This window comes from Protopterus annectens, chromosome 2.part2 (genome assembly GCF_019279795.1).
Source record: "Protopterus annectens isolate FY-2018-M chromosome 2.part2, PAN1.0, whole genome shotgun sequence".
In the NCBI taxonomy this organism is placed as follows: domain Eukaryota; kingdom Metazoa; phylum Chordata; order Ceratodontiformes; family Protopteridae; genus Protopterus; species Protopterus annectens.
The window spans coordinates 1,018,522,056-1,018,545,283 of record NC_056730.1 but is presented as its reverse complement, the minus strand read 5'-3'; the positions used below and the strand labels follow the sequence as shown (position 1 = coordinate 1,018,545,283).

The following is a 23,228-nucleotide window of genomic DNA, read 5'->3' as shown; positions in this document are numbered from 1 at the left end:
TCATATATAGCATGCTTTTTAAAATAAATTTTGAAAATACAGTAAACTTTCAGTTAACTGGAACTCAAGCAACCAGCACTCTCAAGAAACCGGCAAAAAGAAATCGAAGAAATACAGTACGGTATGAACAATTCAATTCAATTTTCATGTGTTGCACTTTCTGCCCCCCCCCCCCCCAGCCAGGCTTTTAATGACTGTATTTCAGTATTAAAATCAAATCAGTACAATGTTTATGGTATGGTATGATATGGCATAGTACAGGGTACAGTATTAGTCAGGCCAGCTTTTTTTGCTCAAGCAACCAGAAACTAAAATTACACAGCATCTACCAATCTCTATGGGTGCTGGTTAACTGAGAGTTTGCTGTAAGTATATATTTCACGGAAATACTTGCTTATCGCATAAACTGCTAAAGTGACAAAATCATGTATAAATCAAGGCATCAGTAGACTCGGGTACAAAATCAAACGGCAATAGGTGGAAAGTAATTCACATAAATAGCAATCTTGTAGCCAGATACCACTTAATTATGTATGAAATCTCTAAGAATATTGTATACCTTTGCTTTAATTCTATTGCACAGCCAACAAAGATAAGCTACTGCATGCACTGAATCTCTGAGTATTTCCGTTACATAAGTTTTTTAAGGGCTTTATGTAATAGAACACAGCAGACTATACATATAACTCCCTCATTTCATCATGAAACTACCACAGGACTGTTTTTGTGATTCCTTCATTTATCTTGATTCTTTGGATTATACTTGTTTTTGACTACTTAGCAGTTGACCTTATATCTCAAAGTGTGTTATCCAGTATGATTACCTGACTTACATTTTTGGTTCAGTTTTAGTGAATTGAATTGTTTGAGCCTAGACTTGGAATACAACTTGGTTCAGATTTGTTTTTTTACTGAAGCCGAATAATTAGATTTTGACATACAGATGCTGCACTCACTGATTTTTTTTTACCTGCATTTCATTTCTAACAGTGTACTCTGCATTTTCCCATCACCACCATACAGGTGAATTTTTTGAATTATATTTCAATTTGTACGACCTGAATTCAGCCAATTTTGCAGTGAGATTTTACCTGGACACCTTATTAAAATGATTTTAATTTAATTTCTGCTTCCAGCTAAGCACATTTATCCATCTTACAGTTTAAATCATTATAAGTAACTGCAAAGGAATTGCCCTTGCTCTCTTTAATTGGTATTATTTTAAACTCGTTTTGACCTGATGTATGAAGCAAAGAGCTTTTATTACATTAAGTTTCTTCTGTTATCCTACAGTTATAGTGCTCTAGGAATGGTGTTTTCTTCTTTCCTTTCCTTTTCTTTTTCAGCTCTTATAATTCTGCATTAACATTACTGTGAATGTTTACTTATTTTGAACTCTCTCTTTGATAATTATGGATATTAAGTGTTACCATCTGATTGTTCTCAAGTACAGACCTCGGGACTTTCATGGCATGTAATATCTTGCTTAGGGCTGGTTATTTTTCAGACTGTCATGTTTTATTTGAGTGCGAGTCATTTTCCAGCCATCTTAAGAGTATTAAATTAAAAACATCTACCAGAAGCCAAGGAAGCCTAGAGAGTTACCACTACATTTTCTAGTAAGGTTATGAAGAAAGTTGTATACTTTCAGTTGTATTCTCACCTAACCTTTCATGGTCTCCTTCATCTAGCACAGTCTGGATTTGAAAACAAATACAGCTCTGAGATGGCCCTAATTAAAGTTGTCAGTGGCTTTCTAATGCCAAGAGACCAGTAGTTGCATTACACCTTGTTCAAACTTGATGTCATGGTAGCATATGTCATGGTAGGCCATAACATCTTGCTTGAGCATGTATACTTGCTGTGGACTTACTTGCACTATCTTCTACCACTTTGCCTATTGTCTGTTGAGTTGGTTCCTGGGAGAGATGTCTGGTGTTTGCTCCTCTTCTTCTAGGATTCCAGTGATTTATGGGGTTCTGCAAGTCCAGTGTTGTCCTGTTTTTGTTGCTCACTATGTACATGCAACAACTGAAAAATATTGTATGGTGGAGGTAAATGGTACCATTATTTTGTTAATGACATTCAACTATTCCTCTTCTTATCTCAGTACTAAATGTCAGTCTATACCAGACCTGAAGACTATCTGGACTCCTTTCTAAAGTGGATGATATGTAGTTGTCTGAAGTTAAATCCAGCAAACAGAGTGAGGCATTGTTGTGTCATACTTCTATAGGCTCGCACCCTTCCCCATTAATGATCTGTGATGGTATTCAAAGCTGGTGACAACAATTCAAGATCTTAGACTTAGTCTTGATATTGAATTGAAATTACATGACCAAGAGTCAACTGTTGTGATGTTTACATTTTAACCTCAAAGTTTATCAGAATCAAAGACCTAATCCCTCAGAATTATCCCAATACTGATATTCATGCACTAGTATCCTTACACCATGACTACTGCTTTGTTCCCTTTCCTGGGTATACCAGATCATCACCTTGAATGTTTACAATGGGTTCAAACTCAGTAGAAGGGATAATGAGCAGGATAATTAACAGTATCTCATAGTTCAAACATATCATCTCAATTTTATTCATGTGTTCATAGGTTCATAGGTGTGTATTAGGCCAATAGCCCTGGGGCCTTTACAAGCCTAGCCCATAGAAGTGCCCTGGCATTGTTAAAGTTAAACTCATTTGTTACCTTTTGCAACAAGGTCCAGCTTCAAGATTTTAAATCTGATGCATTAAGCTTTCATGATCAGTGTTCTGTCTACACTAATGAGACGCTGGTGCCTTGTGCACCATCTCCAATCTTCTTGGAAGGGTGTGTTAGTGGTTCTAAGCAGGAATACTGAAAGATTAGTATGCAGTCTTTTGTCTACCTTGCTCCTATTCTATGCAAATCATCACTGTAATGTATTTGGATTACCAAACTAGAGGCTTCATTTAGAACATCTCTGGAGTGCCATATTCTCATGGAGGTATATCTTAAGCTTGAATAGATAGTTCATTTAACATCCGTTTGTTTGTTTATGGAATCTTCAGGTGACTTTAGGGTTTAATCCAAAGAAAATCCTCAGCACCGAATGAAGCAACCAACCAAAAACCAAGTAACCAAGTGCAGAAAAAATAAACGTTGGCTGACAGCAATAATCGTTTAATACAAAACAAAAAACAGTAAGCGCTTTCACGGATCAACTCCGCTTCCTCAGACTGATACAAAAAACTACATATAAAGCACTTATTTAAAAACAATTCAAAAATAACACATGCCAATCACAGAAAAGCATTAATTAAAACATTACATCTGTCATTACCTTCCTTAAAGGCATATGTGCATATCTAAAAAGTAGTACATAAATGAATGTTTAAAATGTTAGAATATAAACTCTAATAATCCATTGCTGTTCTGTCGCCTCAGTATAGTTTTTAAAATTGCCCCCTCTCACATCTTGCATAAATTTAAGTTTTTGTTCTACAGATAGTATATGAGAGTGTGAGGGGGCAATTTTAAAAACTATACTGAGGTGGCAGAAAAGCAATGGATTAGTAGACTTCAGGCAGACACGTCACCAGGGCTTAATAGCATGGTGTCTTTAAAACCATTTTTTAAAAAATAGAGCCCTGAAACATTGAGTGTTTTCTCTCCCTTATATAATATTTATGTTTTAAAACTATTCAATATTTATATCTTTGTTCATAGCTGAATATTTTATATTCTAACATTTTAAACATTCATTTATGTACTACTTTTTAGATATTCCAAAAATAGAAGAGGTAGATACGCCACAACTATCGAAGCAAACCAGGTAGACGAAAGTAAATAATCTCCTTTTATTTCATATCAAGTAAGCGTTTTCACGTTACAAAGAACGCTTCATCAGACTTCAACATAATACTAGAAACTCATCACATTTAAATAGTCAGAAAGCACCAATAGCACACTTCATCAATATCACATGTGTTCCACTTCAATACACCTCACTCACTTTTAAAGAGATATAGAAGGAAATATATATGCATGTATATATACAGGTATGAGTATATATAAGATATATATAATCTCACATTAAATATATAATAAAACTATTTCATGTGTATTGATGCATATACATATAAATATATATATATATATATATATATATATATATATATATAAAACATTTATAAAACACTTAAGAAATGCTTATAAAATACTTGTAAAATACTTATGAAATACTTATAATAACATACATAAAAACACATAAAAACCTACTAAGTAATTTAATGCACAAATGGTCTATCTACTAAAAATGGTTTCAAAGATAGCTTATCATTAAGGCCATGCCCCTTATCTGCTGCTAGCTTTATTATCCACCTAGCTTCTGTTCTCTCTGTTTTATTCCTAATATTGCCTAATCTTTCTGTCTCTAGTAACTGTCCTATAGCCATGAATCTAAACACATGTGTTGTGTCATTTTGCAAAACATGCTTAGCTAGTGCATTCCCTTCATTCTCTCTATGGATAGCATAGAGATGCTCCCTGATTCTTTCCCTCAATGTCCTATTAGTCTTACCTACATAGAAACACTGACACTTTTTGCAGGTCGCTAAATAAATCACATTTCTCGATTTACAGTCTGCATACTCATTAAACTCATATTTGACCCCAGTGTCAGGATGTATAAAGACATTGGAGTTCATTACATAGTTACATTGATTACAAGTACGACAGGCATAGGTACCCTTTCTCTGTGAAGTAACCCTATTAGCAGGCACTTTTTCATAACATAACATCCGTTTCAGTGATTTAGTATTCTTATAACTAAAGGCCGGTCTCTCACCTACTAAATCTTTAATACTATCATCCAATTGCAGGATGTTCCAATGCCTTTTAATAATATCTACAATGGTGGTATTATTATTAGTAAAGGGAATAACTACCCTTCTCCTGTCTCCTTTCTTCTCTACAGGTTGTTTGTTAATATTTCCATTATGCTTGATATACGGCAACCCTAACTGCTCACGTCCTATATCTTCCTTCAAGAGAAAATCATGAGTGTGATAGCCTCTATCTACAAAATCATGTTCTACAGCTATAACTGCTTCCGAAAAGGCTTGATCATCACTGGTTATATGTGAATAGCGTTTCAATTGATTCTTGATAATATTCTTGTGCACATGCGGTGGGTGCATACTACTTCTATGCAAGATGGCATTCCTCCTACATGGCTTCTTGAATACTTTAGTCTCAAAAACACCATTGTACTTTTCCAGTGTAACATCTAAAAAATCTATTCTGTCTTTTGAGACTGTGCTTGTTAAAGTAAGGAAAGTGGTGGTTCCATTTATATAGGTAACAAAATCCTCTAAACTTTCCAGATCACCTCCCCATAGCAGAAAAACATCATCAACAAAATGTTTGTAACATTTAATGTACTTAGAGAAAAACAGTTGTTCCAACACGTAGACACTTTCCCAATAAGCTAAGACTAAATTGGCATAGGAATTGGCACATGAGGTGCCCATAGCTACACCTCTAATCTGAAGGTAGTAATCACTTCCAAAGGTAAAGACACTATAATTAAGAACTAATTCTAATAACATCATAATCCTTATGACTTGATTATTATTCAGCCCTTTACTAATTAAATACAGTCTTAAATATTCAAGACCTACTTCATTAGGGATGCAGGTAAATAGAGACACTACATCCAATGTTACCATGTATTCTGACTCTCCTATAGTTCTATCTATATTGAAAGGTGCTAAAATTTCTAAAAAATTGTTTGGTGTCACGCAATACAGATTCTGTAGAATCTACTATAGGTCTTAATTTCTTCTCTAGATAGATCGACATAGTCTCTGTCAACCAACCTCTGCCCGACACTATGGGTCTAAGGGGAGGGTCAACCATTGTCTTGTGTATCTTAGGGAGACCTCTTATAGTTGGTATCACAGGTTTCTCTATTAAAAAATACTTGTACAAATCACTATCTATAATGCCACACATTAACATGTCATACAAGTCTGCATGCACTGTTTTAATTATTTTATCTAAATCTAATCTAGTTAACTTTTTATAAGTAGTTACATCTGAAAGCATCTCTAACATGGCATTATTATAAGAGTTAGTATCTAGTATTACAGTAGCTCCCCCTTTATCCGCTGGTCTTATTACTATATCTGCATTATTCTGCAAATCATGTAACGCCAATTTCTCACTTTTAGAAACATTGTAAAAGTCAGGTTTAACAACATTCCCCTCAAACAGTTTTAAAAAATCATTACTACATGCTTTCTCAAAGCTATCAAGTAGTGGATGTAAAATAGGGGTATAAACTGATGGTTTTTTAAACAAATTAGTATCAGCATTAACTAAATAATTCTTCCCAAATTGTAAACCAAGTGCTACATTCCTAGTAAAACATTTAATGTCCACTACAAGATTACTTACATCAACTCCCTGTGAGGGAATAAAGGACAAACCTCTATTTAATATTTTCCTCTCACTGTCCGATATGTTATGTGCAAATTCACTATCAGGTCCTTCCTACAGGTTTCAGTGTTTTCGTCTGAAATTCGAACTGCCCTCCTGATATCTTCCTCTTCCTTGTTCCTTGCTGTGGAGTCCAGTTCTGCCTCTGATCCAGACGAAAAGGAAGAGGGAAACGAAGTGATGTGGTGTCATGATCCCCTTCGTATGAATTTCCACCTGTGTGCCCTGTTGTCTTCCTCCGTACTACTGTTTCCGACTGAGCGACTGAGGCAACTGAAGGTATTCCATCTGTGATGGTGGACTGTACACATAAGCGTGGTTCTACGCTCAGCGTTTCAACAGGAAGAGAAGGCGATAAGGCAGAAGTGGTAGGAGCAGTTAGATCCACACGCGTAACTGTAGGTACTGAAGTGCTGGCGCGTGTTGCTTCATAAGGTGTCCTGGTGGATTCCCTCGGCCAGGAGAAGACGTTCCCCCTCGAGAAATCCAGACAGTCTCTTTCCAGCTTCTTTCTTTTGGCCAAAAGAAACTTGTTATCTAACGCTGATAAGGTGGTTTCTATATCTGAGTAAAAATCTGTTCTCTGTGCATCGGAGAAAACAGTGGTTAAATTCTTCTCTAATGTAAGAGCTTCTCCTTGAAGCTCTTTCTCTATAGCAGTGTACTGTCCAATTAACAAGTTCATGTAAGCATAACTGGTATCAAGGTTCAACTGTTGCCATTTAGATAGCAACTCAGGGTATGTTGAACCAAAAGTAGGCATCTTCAATAGACGGAGACCTCTCGGAACTACTTTAAACTTTATACATGCCTCCATATGCCTTTTTTGCCATTGAGTATTCTTGATTTTACTTAAGACATCTTCAAGTTTCCTCATCAACTGCAGGGTATCTACTTGCCTTTCAGTACCTTTGTGTGCTTGAGCAGCTGCTTTAGCTAGCTCAGCATAAGATAGTTTTAATAGAGGATTCATAGCCACTGAAAGTATATTAGTAAGACCTAATGGTCTAGTTTCCAATAGTCCATTTGATACATTGCTGGTTCCTTCTGTCATGTCCCTGATATGAACAAAAATAGCAAATCCAAAATACACAGAGATTAAATTACTTAGTAAGTTTTTATGTATTTTTATGTATGTTATTATAAGTATTTCATAAGTATTTTACAAGTATTTTATAAGCATTTCTTAAGTGTTTTATTAATGTTTTATATATATATATATATATATATATATATATTTATATTTATATGCATCAATACACATGAAATAGTTTTATTATATATTTAATGTGAGATTATATATATCTTATATATACTCATACCTGTATATATACATGCATATATATTTCCTTCTATATCTCTTTAAAAGTGAGTGAGGTGTATTAAAGTGGAACACATGTGATATTGATGAAGTGTGCTATTGGTGCTTTCTGACTATTTATTTAAATGTGATGAGTTTCTAGTATTATGTTGAAGTCTGATGAAGCGTTCTTTGTAACATGAAAGCGCTTACTTGATATGAAATAAAAGGAGATTCTTTTACTTTCGTCTACCTGGTTTGCTTCGATAGTTGTGGCATATCTACCTCTTCTATTTTTGGATTATCTTCTGCTTTTGAGGTGATACCTTACCCTGCTTTTGATCTGTTTTTTGGATTTACTTTTTAGATATGCACATATGCCTTTAAGGAAGGTAATGACAGAAGTAATGTTTTAATTAATGCTTTTCTGTGACTGGCATGTGTGATTTTTGAATTGTTTTAAATAAGTGCTTTATATGGAATTTTTTATATCAGTCTGAGGAAGCGGAGTTGATTCGTGAAAGCGCTTACTGTTTATATTCTAACATTTTAAACATTCATTTATGTACTGGATTTATGTACTACTTTTTAGATATGCACATATGCCTTTAAGGAAGGTAATGACAGATGTAATGTTTTAATTAATGCTTTTCTGTGACTGGTATGTGTGATTTTTGAATTGTTTTAAATAAGTGCTTTATATGTAGGTTTTTGTATCAGTCTGAGGAAGCGGAGATGATCCGTGAAAGCGCTTACTGCTTTTTGTTTTGTATTAAACGATTATTGCTGTCAGTCGTGTGCTACCAACGTTTATTTTTTCTGCACTTTGTTACTTGACTTTAGGGTTTAATTTTCAGAATTATGGATTTTAAATTGTTTTTATCTTTAATCAAAATTACCTACAGAAAAAAATCTGGATTTGCAACCAATAGTCAATATTTATTAAATCAGTTAAGCGCTAGCATTCAAAAATCACACCAAACTTCATCATAAAAATTTTGAATATCTGTACCTTGAAGTTTAATGCTAGTCTCCATAGTACATCATAAAACATGTGATTTATTCAGACCAATAATGTTAAAACAATTTTGAAGCCAAACATTTCATATAACATTTAATATTAACTATTTAATTTTAACACAAGAGACAATTCATCTAATAACAATTACCATTTCAAGTCTTTGACTTCCAATTCATTATTAAAATCACTCCCTATGTAACAAATATTGATGATCAACTACAAAAGATATATTTTTTTTAAATTTGTAAAAAACATTATTCATGTTAGCCTTTTCAGCGCATAAATATATTCTGAAATCTCTGACAGTTTTCTAGTGGCTTTTCCCACATAGAAACTGTCACATGAAACACATCTAGCTACATGCACTAATATTGCATGTTAGTACCAAACATCTTGTATGAACAAAACTGCATATTAAAACTAAGAAAAAGATCACAGCTGTGTCTCTTGTGAGTCACGCAGAAATTAGGACAGGTCAATTAAGGAGTCACACAGAAGACAGAACAAGTCATTAAAGTTAATTATCTGTGAACTGAGAGTAGAGCTAGGAACTAAACCTTCCATTTAATGGGTAAAATGAAACATTTCAGAGCTTTGCTGGAAAAGTTCACCCAGACTTTGCTACAACTTGTTGTGAGAGAAATGTTAGTTTGCTTTCGATTTCTTGCATTTTATATTACTTTATTGCCTTCTTCTATTTTGTATGTTGTAATTTGTTTTCTTTAACCTGTGTTTTACTTGTATTCTGCTTGTAAAAGCATATTAAAACTAGGAAAGAGACCATAGCTGTGTCTGTTGTGAGTCACACAGACAGTTTACCCACCCTAATGGTATTCTGCTTGTAAAAGCATATTAAAACTAGGAAAGAGACCACAGCTGTGTCTGTTATGAGTCACACAGAAATGTTACCCACCCTCTCACCCTGGTGCTGTTGTGTTCTTAAACTCAACTGTCTTTATAATTGCCTGTCCCTTACATTAAGTTGACCATGTATCTCCTTCCCCTTTCTCCTTTCATTAGCTGCTCATTTTGTGAAATCATTCCCCTTCAACTATTTAAATTGATTGGCCACCCCACTGTATTCCATAGAACTGGAATACAAAGTGCCTACCCTTTCTATCTTTCTCTTTCTCTTTTAAAATTAGTGGCTCTCTACGTAGACAGCTAAATCTTTAGTTAAACCCTCTTTCATATCTAACTGCTTAGTGCACACTGCAGTGCTTAGGATATTAATATTTTTTTCCATCTTATCTTTAAAATCTGCAAACATCTATCTCAAGACCACCAAGTATTGGAGAGACAACATACTGCCTCTCAGTAGTCAACTTGGGATAAGTGCTTATGTTTTCTCCTGGTGAGAGAAGGAGCACAGGATTACTTCCTAAGACTGATGATCACTGGAAAGCCTAATAACTGCTGTGTAGGTGAAAGCTTGGAATTTGTGCTGATATTCTGTTCCTGGTGAGAGAAAGAGCACAGTGCATTGATTCATGACTGTTTCTTGTTGGGCAGTGAGTGTCTGTGCTTGACATTCCTGATTGGTCTGGTTGCTTTTCAAGGCATCTGCCAGGAAAAGGCTATAACAAGCCTATCAATCCTTGCATCATCTGGGGCAAGACTGTGGATCATCAAACAGGCTGTGGTATACTTCTCATCTTGGGATTGGTGCTAATGTTTTGCTTCTGGTGAGAGAAGAAGCAAAGGAGCAGTGTATCCCAGCAGAGTGATCCCCCATTTATATCATTCTTGACAAGCTAAGTCTTTGTTTTCAATAAGTACTGCTTGATATGTTTCTAACTTCAGAATGTCTGTCTAAATAATCCATCCTTAAATTTCCAGGCTCTACTTATTAGTTTTCCTTCAAGTGTTTGGCAGTGCTTGTATAGACATAGACACCTTGAGTGAAAAATTTCCTATAAAAGCAAAACTGAAATTTCACCAGTGCCTAGTTCAACACAGTACAATTAGTTTGCAGTGACAAACACTGTCCCCAGAGGTACAAATTGGAAACTCCTGACATTGCTTTATATTCTCACTCTGACTGCCTAATCAATAAAAAGGATCTGTTGCCATGGATATGAACTTTCCCATTATCTGCATTACCAGCTTGGTGAATATGGGCATCCTGAGGCAATGTAGAAATTGCCTCATGTTTACTAACAACCAGTTAATTCTCAAACAAACTGATATGGGATGTGAGAGATGTATTTACACAATGTCAGTGGAGGCAAAGCTATCACATAAAAGTCCTCCTAATGTCAATACGGTTGTCAGTAGCATACATGTTGCACCCATCACACACAATTCAAAGTAGACAGATAGACACACATATGCTGAGGGACTTGAATGTAACCTTCCTAAACCCCAAAGACCTCCAAGACAAAGTACACATAACAAATACCCTCAACAGCCCTGAATGCACTTTCAAAACAACAGCCACATCAACACATACAGTCACATCTCTTGGAGCCTCTACTTCTAAGCCTATAAGGCAAGCCACCACACAATCCAATATTGTAGTCACTGGAGACTCCATCAAGATACACACTGATATCTATCTCACCAGGGTGAGTATCCAGAAAGTCACAGTCAGTTGCTTATCAAGAGCTAGGATGCACCACATTATGCTTGCACTCAGGTCATTGGACTACAAGTACCTGTATGACTCAGTCATAGTCCATGTGGGTGTAAATGACCTGAGACTTACTTCCCTAGACTATATGAAGAGTGACATCATAGAGCTCTTGGAATATGTGTCCCAGTTTTGTATGAGCCTAGCACTGAGCAGCATTTTACTATCACCAAGGATGATGCCACAATACGAACAAAAAATTAATGACTTTAATAATTGGCTTAGTTTGTGGTGTCATTCTAAGGGGGTGCAGTATTTGTCAGCATGGAAGGAGATGGTCAACAGACCATGCTGCTTTTCCAGGGATGGCCTGCACCTCTCCCTTCTAGACTTTTGAATATTAGCTAAAACATAGTCTTTCCCCATTGTGCCTTTTTTAGGCAATGCCAAACTGAAAGTACTTCCAACATACCAGATCAATACTAAGAAAATGTAAAGGTATTACTGCTCAATCCTAGGAGTCTAAACAAAAAACTCCACTCCCTAGAAGCTCTCCTCACCCTAGAGAATGCTGAAGTCTGTGTGGTCACAGAAACCTAGTTTAAAGCCACAGAAAGACACCAACAGTGCAAGGTTATAATGCCTTCCACACATTTAGACGAGTTACTGCACAGGCAGGGACAAAATGTGGAAATGCCTCAATTTACTTCAAAAATAAATATACCTCAAGGCTGGTCAAACAGGACAATCTCCTTGGGCTACTCCATGTTCAAATTACTATAGGCAAAATACAATACCACTTCCTTGCAAGCTATAGGTCCCCCCTCTATGACCTAAACCCATACCACGTATTTAAACTTACTGAAAACACTCACCATCCAACCCAATACTATATTCATGGGTGACTTTAATTACTCCACTATTAACTGGGAATCCTATACAACACCAAAATACAGGTACAGCAATTCCTGGATTTTGTAAACACAAATTCCCTGGACCAGATTTTCAATACACCAACCAGGGGTGCAACCATACTGGATCAGGTCCTCACTAATATTGGAGAGTGCTGCACTTCCCCCTGTATAATGTCTTCTCTGGTAAGGTCAGACCACAAAATGGTGTCCCTTGAAGTAAAAATAAAACCTGGACTCCAGCTAATCCTGGAATATTCAGGAACTATTCTAAGACTATTTTACTGCTATTAATTGATAACCTGGCAAAATCTGAAGCCTCCATAAACCATGGGAACACTGCTGCCTATGCAGAGCTGTTCACAGAAACCCTATACAAGCATGTTAATACCTGCATAGTGGCAGCTGTACCTACCAGGAAGAAGTAAAGAACTAACTCAAAAAAACAGGCCACCCTGGTAGAATCACATCAATAAGCTGTATAACAGAAGGATGAAAATAATGGCAAAAATTAGGAGGTGTTGCACCCAACAGGATAAAAGCACTTTCATCAAACTAAACAAACAACTCGGGGGACAAATAAAGTCTATAAAAAAAACAAATTTAGGGTAAGTTTGTCCTCCCAGGCCAAGGACAACCACAAGGCATTCTTTAGCTATGTCTGCAAGCTCAAAGGCAATACACAATTGTGTGCAGAGCTCATTATAAATGGAGCCGCCTATACTGAGCCAGAAGATTTAGCAAATCTACTGGGAGACAAATTCAGCTCAGACTTTACCCCTTTCTCCCCCTCACCATTCCCTCAGGAAATATCATCAAATATAACTCCCCCTGCTGTCAGTAGGGAACAGGTCCTTAATACTCTCTCTAAGCCAAGAACACTGCATCAGTGGGCCTAGACAATATCCCAGGATGCCTTCTAAATAGCATGAAACATGACCTATCAGGACCTCTGGAATTGTTATTTAACTGTAGCCTCCAAGCAGGCTTCATGCCTCATGAATGGAGAACAGCAACAGTCATCTCTCTGCACAAAGGTGGGCCATCTACAGACCCTGGAATATACAGACACATAATTCTCACTAGTCTTATATGCAAAGCCATGGAAAGAATTATCATGGAAATGATCAATAATATAGTAAACCTCCAGACACAGGACCCAACCCAGTTTGGTTTCATAAAGGGCTGGTCATGCCTACTCAGCCTGGTGGACTTCTTTGAGAAGGTCACCAAAGCAATGGATGAGGGCAAAAGGGTTCACACTGCCTACCTTGACCTGGTCAAGGCATATCACACAATACCCTACTCCGGCACTGTTGACAAACTCAGGACATTAGATACAAACCTGTATGTCACCCAATGGATAGCCAACTGGCTCAGAGATAGAACCCAGGAAGTTAAAATTGGGGAGTCCACCTCTACAAAGAGGCCAGTCACAACTGGAGTCCCTCAGGGATCAGTCCTTGGACCACTCCTTTTTAGCATTTACTTCTGTGACGTTAAGGCCAATATCAATGATCTTTAGCTGACAAAATTTGTAGATTATAGCAAATTAGGAGCTGTCATTGAATCTCACACTGACACAAATGTTCTCCAGGAAGGGCTGACACAGACAAACAACTGGTGTTAGAGCCACAGATTCAAACTAAATCAGAAGAAGTGCACAATAGTATCCTTCAGGAAGTCATCCCCCCTGGTAACTATCATATTAACAACAAACCCTTAGAGTTGACCCAGAAATCAGGGACTTGGGGACACACACAGATATTAATCTAGCCTTTGAGCATCTCATGCCTACGGTAGAGAGGAAATCATTCTATGATGCACAACTTATAAACAAAGGCATGCTATCTAGATCCAAGAAAGTCATTGTTCCAATGTATTTGGCATTCATCAGACCTATCATTGAGTACAATGCCCCTTTGGTATGTACCTAACCAGGCACATTCAACAAATGAAATGTCCACAGTTTCTCACTAAAAGAACACAGGGCATAAGTAAAATGTCCTATGCAGACTGCCTCAAGGCCCTAACTCTGCATTCTGTCACATATAGGCTGTTGTGGGGAGATCTATGCCTGGCACACAAGACATTATCAGATCCCAATCTGATGAACCTCCTGCATATCAGAAAAACAAACAACACCAAAATTTTCCATTCTAAAGACTTAAACATTGCCTGTGATATAAATAGGACCTGCTGGAGAGACAGATTCAGCCTCATCTCTGGAACAAGCTCTCCATCCATGTGAAGCAGAGTTCCTCCCTAACCCAATGCAAGTGTAACTTGGACAATTGGATGGGGAACAGGAAATTCATCCCTGGCTTGTCACTTGTATATCTAATGGCCACAGACAACCTGTAAATGGTTCATCTCCCAGGACCCTGCTAGTGCATGGTTCATCTGGCAAAGCCTTGCTTACAATTATCAAGGGTACTAGAACTTGTTAGAGATATGGGATGCATAACTAGGCTTAAAAAGGCCCTTGTGATCTTTAGCCTAGTAAATACCTATGAACCTATAAAATGTAAAACTGAACCAGTGTCAAGAAAACACCAAATCCTACATGTATCACAAGGAAAGCTACTGCTGGATTTTATGTAAAACTGGAGTGATAGAAGCAAAACTACAAAACATACACATCACAAGAAAATGGGCTATCAGATCTGTTAAACTGAATTCTGGGAATTATACCATTAATGTCATTGTGTTCCAAATGTTTTTGACCTTGTGGGTTCACAATCATGGACTAACACCTATTACACTAGATACTTCTACATTCCCTAAAACTATTTCCTAGTTATTTTTAACCATAGATTTGATATCAAAACTCTCTGTAGAATCATCCATCCATCTGTCCACCCATCAATTCATCAATCCATCCAACCAACCACCAACCAGCCACTTAGCAAGTCAACTAGATAGGAAGGCAGCAATTTACAAATATTTTTGTCATGGTGAGTCTCACAGTGACAAAATAGAACAACATTACCCCATCCTATGGAATCTATAGGAGTTCCAAAAACAACCTGAGAGAAATTAGCTCTCCAACATACCCTGAGTCTGTCATAGGTCTCTTACAGGTTTACAGGTTCATAGTCAAGTACTAGGCCAACTTTGCTTGTGAGTCATTTTAGGGCTAGCCAGTTTATCTTCCAAAGCTAAGAATCAAACCTTGTGCCTTGTGTCTGTGAAGTAAACACCTTAACCTTTATACAACCCTCAACCAAGTGGGCCATGTCTGGTACATTGCCCATAGGAGGCATCTAGATGACATCCTCTCAAAGTCCACAAATCACCTCATTTGTGTTATCTCAATCCAGAGGAGTAGTGATTGTATTCTGAAATCCATAAAAAAATGCTGTGCTCTTCACTATATCATACAGAATACATCCAGCTGCTCTTTGAATGATCCTCATGTCAGCCCCTTGTAATATTTCTCCAGTCCTTTCTCAAACCTCATGACTGTAAGTGAAAACAATGAAAAACTTGTAGACTGGAAGCCTCATACAAGGACTGAGATCTTGCTTCATCTCAACACAGGCTAGTATGGCAAACACTTGCACTACAGCCACTGCTACATCCATTCAGTGATCATTTTCCAAATCTCTTCAGCCATCACCACTGAACAGGACCTCATGGTATGAATTTCTTTTCCTGAAGTAGCTGCTCTCCCATCTCTGTGCAGAGAACAACCTATTCATTTTCAGGAGAGAACATAGCCTAAGATTTGGAAGTGATGATTTTCATCCAGTCTGCTTCAAATTTAACAGCAAAGCTGTCTAGTGCACACTACAGATCACAGCCACTTATGGTTAGGAATACAAAACAGTATCTACAAGCAACAAATGCATGACCCTAATGTCTCCAAAACTTGATGTTTTTCTGACCTTTAGAGCCAGATCATAGTAAAATGGGCCCCTTAGCAGGGTAATAGATCAGAAACCCCCCAGCCTTTCCAGTGTCCCATTACTTGACTGTTTTTCCCAGTTGCTATAAATGCTGTTCACACCTGTCAGTGTACATACTATTCTCTTCTTTACTTCTACAATGATTACAGATGTTTGGCACACTTCTTTACTTCTACAATGATTACAGATGTTTGGCACACTTCTTTACTTCTACAATGATTACAGATGTTTGGCACACTTCTTTACTTCTACAATGATTACAGATGTTTGGATTTAATTTAAATTTTTTATTTCAATTTTTTAGCACAAACATTGATAGGTATTTGCTGAACAAAACAATACAGTTTTACAATGAAAATAGACTTAGCGTGAAGAACAATACACTACTCTGCCCTTGAAACTCCCACTCATTGAAACTATGTCATGGATTAAGTTTACCTTTGGGCTGTTTTCAAACAATTGTCCCCTTGCATACATTCTTAGGACCAAGCATGTGTTCTTTGATTCATCTTCCTAATTGTAGTAAATTATATTCTTTGTATAATATGTTTTATGTTTTAAATTTGTAGTTTTGAACATTGTTTCCAGTAACCAATGAAACAAAACAAATGAACCAATAATGGCAAAACTACTTATTTCAGAACATTTCAACCATAAAAGGCTACTGAAACTTCTGTCATTACTATTCACCAATATCAGTCAATATGCACAATCTCTGCAGAAGTAAAAGTCAACTGAATAATTACTCATTAAAGAGATCTGTAACTAATGAAGAGATTGCTGCTAGCAAACAACTTTGCATTTCAGTGTTTCATCGACAAAATCAGTGCCTGCTGCCCTTGAAGAATTAATTACCTATGTTACATTAAAACAAGAAAAAACAAAATTGGTGTTCTGGTAATATTGCAATAGGGAATGGCTGGCAAACCAACAACAGTTTCATGGTTACTAGACATCTCGTCCAAAGGAAAACACACTTAGGAGTGCAGCACCCCTTCACCCCTTATGCTCCACAGTAGTGTCAGCAATCAGTCTATCTGTTGTGGGAAGAGAACCCACAACCTTCTGCACCAGAAGAAAGTGCCTGCACCAAAAGAAAGTGTACTACCTGTTGCACCACTGACAATGAATATCACAACTCTGAAACTCTGACTGATATTGAAAGACTGCAATCCTCAGTGATTAACAAAAACAAACAAACAAAATAATAATGAAATTAAAGGAGACCTGGTAGCTGGTGTTGAGGTGTAACTCACTTGCCTGCCCTTAATTATTAATGTTCAGAGTTTGACTAGAGTTATTTAACTAGGCAATCCCCCTAACTGAGGCATTACACACACACACACACACACACACACACACACACACACACACACACACACACACACACACACACACACACACCTCCATCTTCTCTGAAGGGAAGAGTAGCTGTGCATTCATCAGAACGGCTCTGTGCTCTGTATATCTATTATGATGGATCTGTAGCTCTGTATCTCCTATTTAAGTCCTGTTGCTCTTCTGTATCCCATACTTTAATCTCCTTTGGGTTTCTACAGATGATATTAGGATTTTGTCCTAATGCTAAAGTTTCTGGGACTTAAAAGAAGTTATGAGGAAAGGAAGCTCTCCTGTAAGGTCCCAATACTGTTTTTTTTACTTACTATATGCTGTTTTTTAATTTTTTTTTAGTAAAGCCCAGCCACCATGGTCTCTCCCTGACTAACATAGGCCCTAGGCAGCTGCTAGGTCACCTAGTGCTGGATCCGGTTCTGCTGACCCTAGCAGTGCCTTATTTTCTAGCCTGTGAAAATAATGAATAGGAGAGGAGATAAGGCACTCATATGAAGCTGTGCACTCACCCTGAATGTATAAGACCTAATGCTAAGAATGCAGATACTACTCTTACCACAGCAAGTGCAGTGGCAGCCATGGAACACCATTCAACACATCCCAGAAAACAATTTAAGGTGCATAATTATTTGCCTTCTCCGTATCCATGAAACATATAGCACTTGCAAACTTCTGTGGCCCCTTCAATAAAAGAGCAAAGACAGATAGGTCATTTCTAATTCCAGCATTAAGATATAATTCACATATGTATGTGATCCCTCTACCTTTCTGCTGCAAAACTCACATTCAAAAGAGTATTCCAGTTTCTGAAATTTCTAGCTGTTCCTAATATTCTAGGCTCTTTCACTGGGCTAGATTCTTCTTTGTTAAAAAAAAGCAGTTAAACAGTTAAAATTTTTACCTAATTATATCCGTTATACTGCTAAAAAAAGTGAAAATCGTTCCTGTGATATAACGTTTTGTATTATTTAAAAGGATCTCTAAATGATTTTAGCAATGACAGTTCCCATGCATGGGGGTGTGTATATGTTTGCTAGTGTCAATATTCTATTAGAGTACATATTTAACATTACTGTACATTTTCCATACAATAGCCGCTTCTCTTATTTTGCTTGTAAAGGATGAGTGAACCAATGTTTCATATTGACCTAGTTATTATTTTTTCTTCTGAGAGCATGAGGTGTGTATTTCTTATGAAAGGAGGATTTGTGATTTATTTATATTTAATTTTTTAATATAACCACTCCTTTTCTTGTCACTATTTAAGCCTTAATGCCCGAAACAAACTGTCTACCTGGGGGGATCCGACAGATTCTTATGTATGTTAGGTATAGCATAAAATTTAGCATGCCTGGGGCATTTAATATATAACTTCCTAACATCCAAAGTAGACAAGAATCCTAAACATTCTCCCCTCTCCAGAATTTCCAAAAAAGCAGAGTTGAAATTTGAAATTGGATTGTTAGACAGCTTTTGGTAATTATTGTTATTTGATAATAAATCATATGCCATCTTGTTATAATCTGCCTTGGACATAATCACCCAGTTACTAGCCTTATCTGCCTCGGTGAATATGTAATCCTTACTTACCTCATGAAGTCCATTTAATGCCCTCCATTCTCTTTTGCTTAAATTATACTGCATATCCAGTTTAACAAACTTCAAATACTCAAATTCAACCTGCTTGCAAAATAAACTTGCTTATCGCCTCTATTTCTTAAATTGCTTCTATGTATGTATCTTATACACTTCTCTTCTATCTCTAAATTCTCACTACACTGCTTATATATTAAAGTTTATGAATATAAATACAAATTTTATTATAACTGCTATGTTATGTATTCACTGAAACTGCATTATAAAATTTGTTCTTGTAAATACTGATTACTTTAAATTGTTACCTTGGAGTATTTCTCAAGGTGCCTTCAGTGAAAAAGGACACCTGTACCCAATCAGACTTTCCCAGTAAACAAATGTCAATAAATAAATAAATACATTTCTTTTCATATAACAGATGTATATCCAAAGCTAATAAATACATTTCTTTTCATATAACAGATGTATATCCAAAGCTCTACTAAAGCAATAGCTCAGTGTCACTCATTCCCCAACATAATATAGCTAATACAGAACATTCTTCTTTCGCCAGTATTCTAAAGCACCTAACAACTCCATAAGTATTCCAAGATTTGTTAGCACTCTGTTTAATAAATTTAAAGTTTTGCAAGCAGCAGTATCCTTGTCTTGTACTAATCAATGTAAGACTGCAAACCTCTTAACTTCAGACTTAATATGGTTAACTCTGAGAGACACAACATTTAGACAAGTTATACTAAAGACCTTGTTTTTATTGTGTTTTTACAAACCCTTTGCCCAGTAGTATTAGACACTAAAGAGCACCCTCATCTTGTCTCTCCTGCTATTTCCTCAGCTATCTATAATACCTTAAAGGTATTATGTACCTCCACTGTGCTTTCCTTCTATTTAATTCTTTTAACAGTTTTTTTCTTTGGATTAACAACCCCCTTCAACCACATTTTTTCACTGAGTGGTCCCAGTCCACAAAGGTGGTGCCACAATGGACCCTGGAAACTATCGCCCTATAAGCCTGACTAGCCTGGTCTGCAAAGCTATGGAGTGTATCATCATGAAACTCATAAACAAAGACATTGGGAACCTCCAAACACTGGATCCTACCCAATTCGGCTTTGTTAAGGGCAGATCTTGCCTCTTGAACCTGGTCGACTTCTTTGAAACAGTCACCAAGGCCATAGATGAAGGGAAGGTAGTCCATACAGCCTACCTGGACCTCGCAAAAGCCTTCGACAAAATACCCCACTTGGGCATCATAAATAAGCTCACCAGCTTAAATATCAACCCCTATGTCACAAGATGGGTTGCAAACTGGCTCAGGGATGGAACCCACGTGGTCAGAATTGCAGGTGCCATGTCAGGCTCTAAACCAGTTACAAGTGGCATCCCACAAGGCTCAGTCCTGGGACCTCTCTTGTTCAGTATATATTTCTCTGAGGTACAGGCTAACATGGGAGGACTATGGCTGACCAAGTTCACAGATGACTGCAAACTGGGTGCCATAATCGACTCACCGACTGACACAAGCATCCTCCAAAAGGGTCTCACAGAGACGGATAACTGGTGCCAGAGCCATGGCCTAAAGCTAAATGCCAAAAACTGCATAGTCATCCCCTTTGGGAAAAACAAAGTGCCCACAAATTACCACATAGGTGGTAATCCATTAAGTACGGAAGTAATTAGGGATTTGGGGACCCAAGTAGATAGTAATCTCTCCTTTGACAATCACGTTGCCAAAGTGGTTAGAAAGACCTTCTATATAGCCCACCTTATCACAAAAGGGTTCACATCTAGATCAAGAGAGGTCATTGTGCCCCTCTACTCATCGCTCGTCAGGCCCATAATTGAATACAATGCCCCATTTGGGATGTACCTTACCCGACACCTTCAGCAACTGGAAAGACCCCAAAAGTACCTCACCAAGAGGATCAAGGGACTCAAACAGATGCCCTACACAGTTAGGCTAAAGAAACTCCAGCTCTACTCAGTTGCTTACCGCCTACTCAGAGGCGATCTGTGCCTGACGTATAAAGCCATGTCCAACCCAGAATTAATGGACATGCTCAACCTCAGGAAATCCAAATCCCTTAGAGCTACATGCTCCAGGGACTTAAACCTCAGCACAGAAATAAATAGGACAAGCTGGAGGGACAGATTCATATCCCAGAGGCTCCCCTCACTCTGGAACAAAATCCTAATCCATGTTAGGCAGAGTCCCTCAATGACCCTCTTCAAGAGAAATCTTGACGAGTGGATGGGAGATCATAGGTTTACCACTGGGATCTCTTCTGTGTCCCTACTAGGCAGAGGCACAGTAAACTAACTTCAAAAGGGCTATCTTCTGTGACCTACTATACAGAGGCACAGTCAACTCATCTAAAAGGGTGGCGAAAGCCAAACGCACTCTGGCTAGGCTTATAAATGCCCTAGGGCAGGTAGCTTAGTATCAGCCTATGAACATATCTCAACTGTCTGCTGTACGTTATTTAAAATTACAGCTTGTATATCTTGTTGACTTCTATATATAGTTTAAGTTTTAAATTCAGTACAGTTTATTGAGAAATGAACCCTCCCTGTTGCATTTCGTGCACAGTGGTTTACAATAGCTTTTACTATGTCCTGCTTGCCCACATGGAAAGACAGTCCAAATGCATACAGCACCATCAATTTTATTCACATTCCACATGGAATCAAAATAAAGTATCAAAACATTTTACATCTTTATCCTGAATATTTTCAGTCTTGAACTAATAAAATATCTTCTTTCTGGGTTGCTGAGTTTTTCTTGTCAAGTCCTTCAATAGCAAATTGTCCTTGTTTAGCTTAAAATGCTCCACAAACCTGTATGAATTTACATTACTTTTGAGATCTCAGAAAAGTTTTTCTCCAGAAGCAGTATTGACCTTACCTACTCTAATGTTACTCACTTAGTGCCACTAATTTATTCCATAAAAGTGTCTATCTGAGGATCCACCCAAATTGCATTCCTTTAAATTAGCATATAAAGGTAAAAATGTGCCTTCTGCTTCTCCTGCGGCATAAAGTCATAAAGCCCTGACTACAGCCCAGCTGACCCAAATTCCATTAGTGGCTTTGCTGTCTAATGGAGTGGCAGTGGAGTGATGGACCTTATCATCCTGGGTGAAGGTGGTCTTGAGGATATTACACATACCATCTCTGGTGTAGGTTAGTGATTTATGAAGAAGGGGGTGCAGACCTAAGAGGGTTTATCTGAGCTGCTGTAGAAGCAGGGCAAAAGATCAGCACATCACCAATACATGCTTGCCCTCCAGATCCAATCAAGTAAACACAAGGAAGGGAGGAATGGGGTAAGCCATAAAATGAAAAAAAATTCATGGTAGATGGTGAGATGGACAGACCCCCTCCAAGATGTCCTTTGGATCCACACCAGCCCTCACAGACAAAGTCTGGGGGTGTTTTGGGATTCTGCCAATAGACTTAGGGGTCATCGGGATAGGGAGGGTGTCATAGGATGAAGCAATGGGAACCAAAAAAAGTGCTTTCTGTTAGTGCTTATTGATTTCTTAATGCTGCAGTGTAAAATGTTGCCTGCTAAATAGATGGGATTCAGTCCTTTATTTGTGTAATGTGGAAAATGTAAACCATTCACAGGAGCAGTACACGGCTAATAAACACATCTCTCACAGCAGCAAACTAATCCAGAATCCAGGTATATAACACAAGACAATCCAAACGTCGATGATAAAAGCACTGTTTATTAAATAAAAGATGGTAAGCGCTTTCACCTGTGTGGCTTCCTCAGACCAAACAAGTACAAATGCATTCCTAAAGCACCCTTCTTATATACCCCTGCTCATAAAATATTTAACACATCATTAAATGTTGTTATACTGACATCATTTCCTGACCATTGAGCAAGTATCCATAGTAACAAAGATTCAAATAAAAGCAAATCTCATCTACTTTGTTAAATGGGCTGTCATTGGAAACTTAGAAATCCTAAAGCCATACTTTAAAACATCATTAATTAATATATTCAAAACAGTGTACTTAAAAAATCTATTTCAAACACATGAAAACTCATCTTATAACTATATAAATGCA

The 23,228-nt window shown here is 37.4% G+C and overlaps 1 protein-coding gene across 2 annotated transcripts in view; it reads right to left on the bottom strand.

Annotated features, from left to right (window-relative positions):
- Positions 1-23,228, bottom strand: part of LOC122795869 (leucine-zipper-like transcriptional regulator 1) — a 1,318,154-nt gene that overhangs the window by 1,131,330 nt on the left and 163,596 nt on the right. The gene's annotated exons all lie outside the window — the stretch shown is intronic.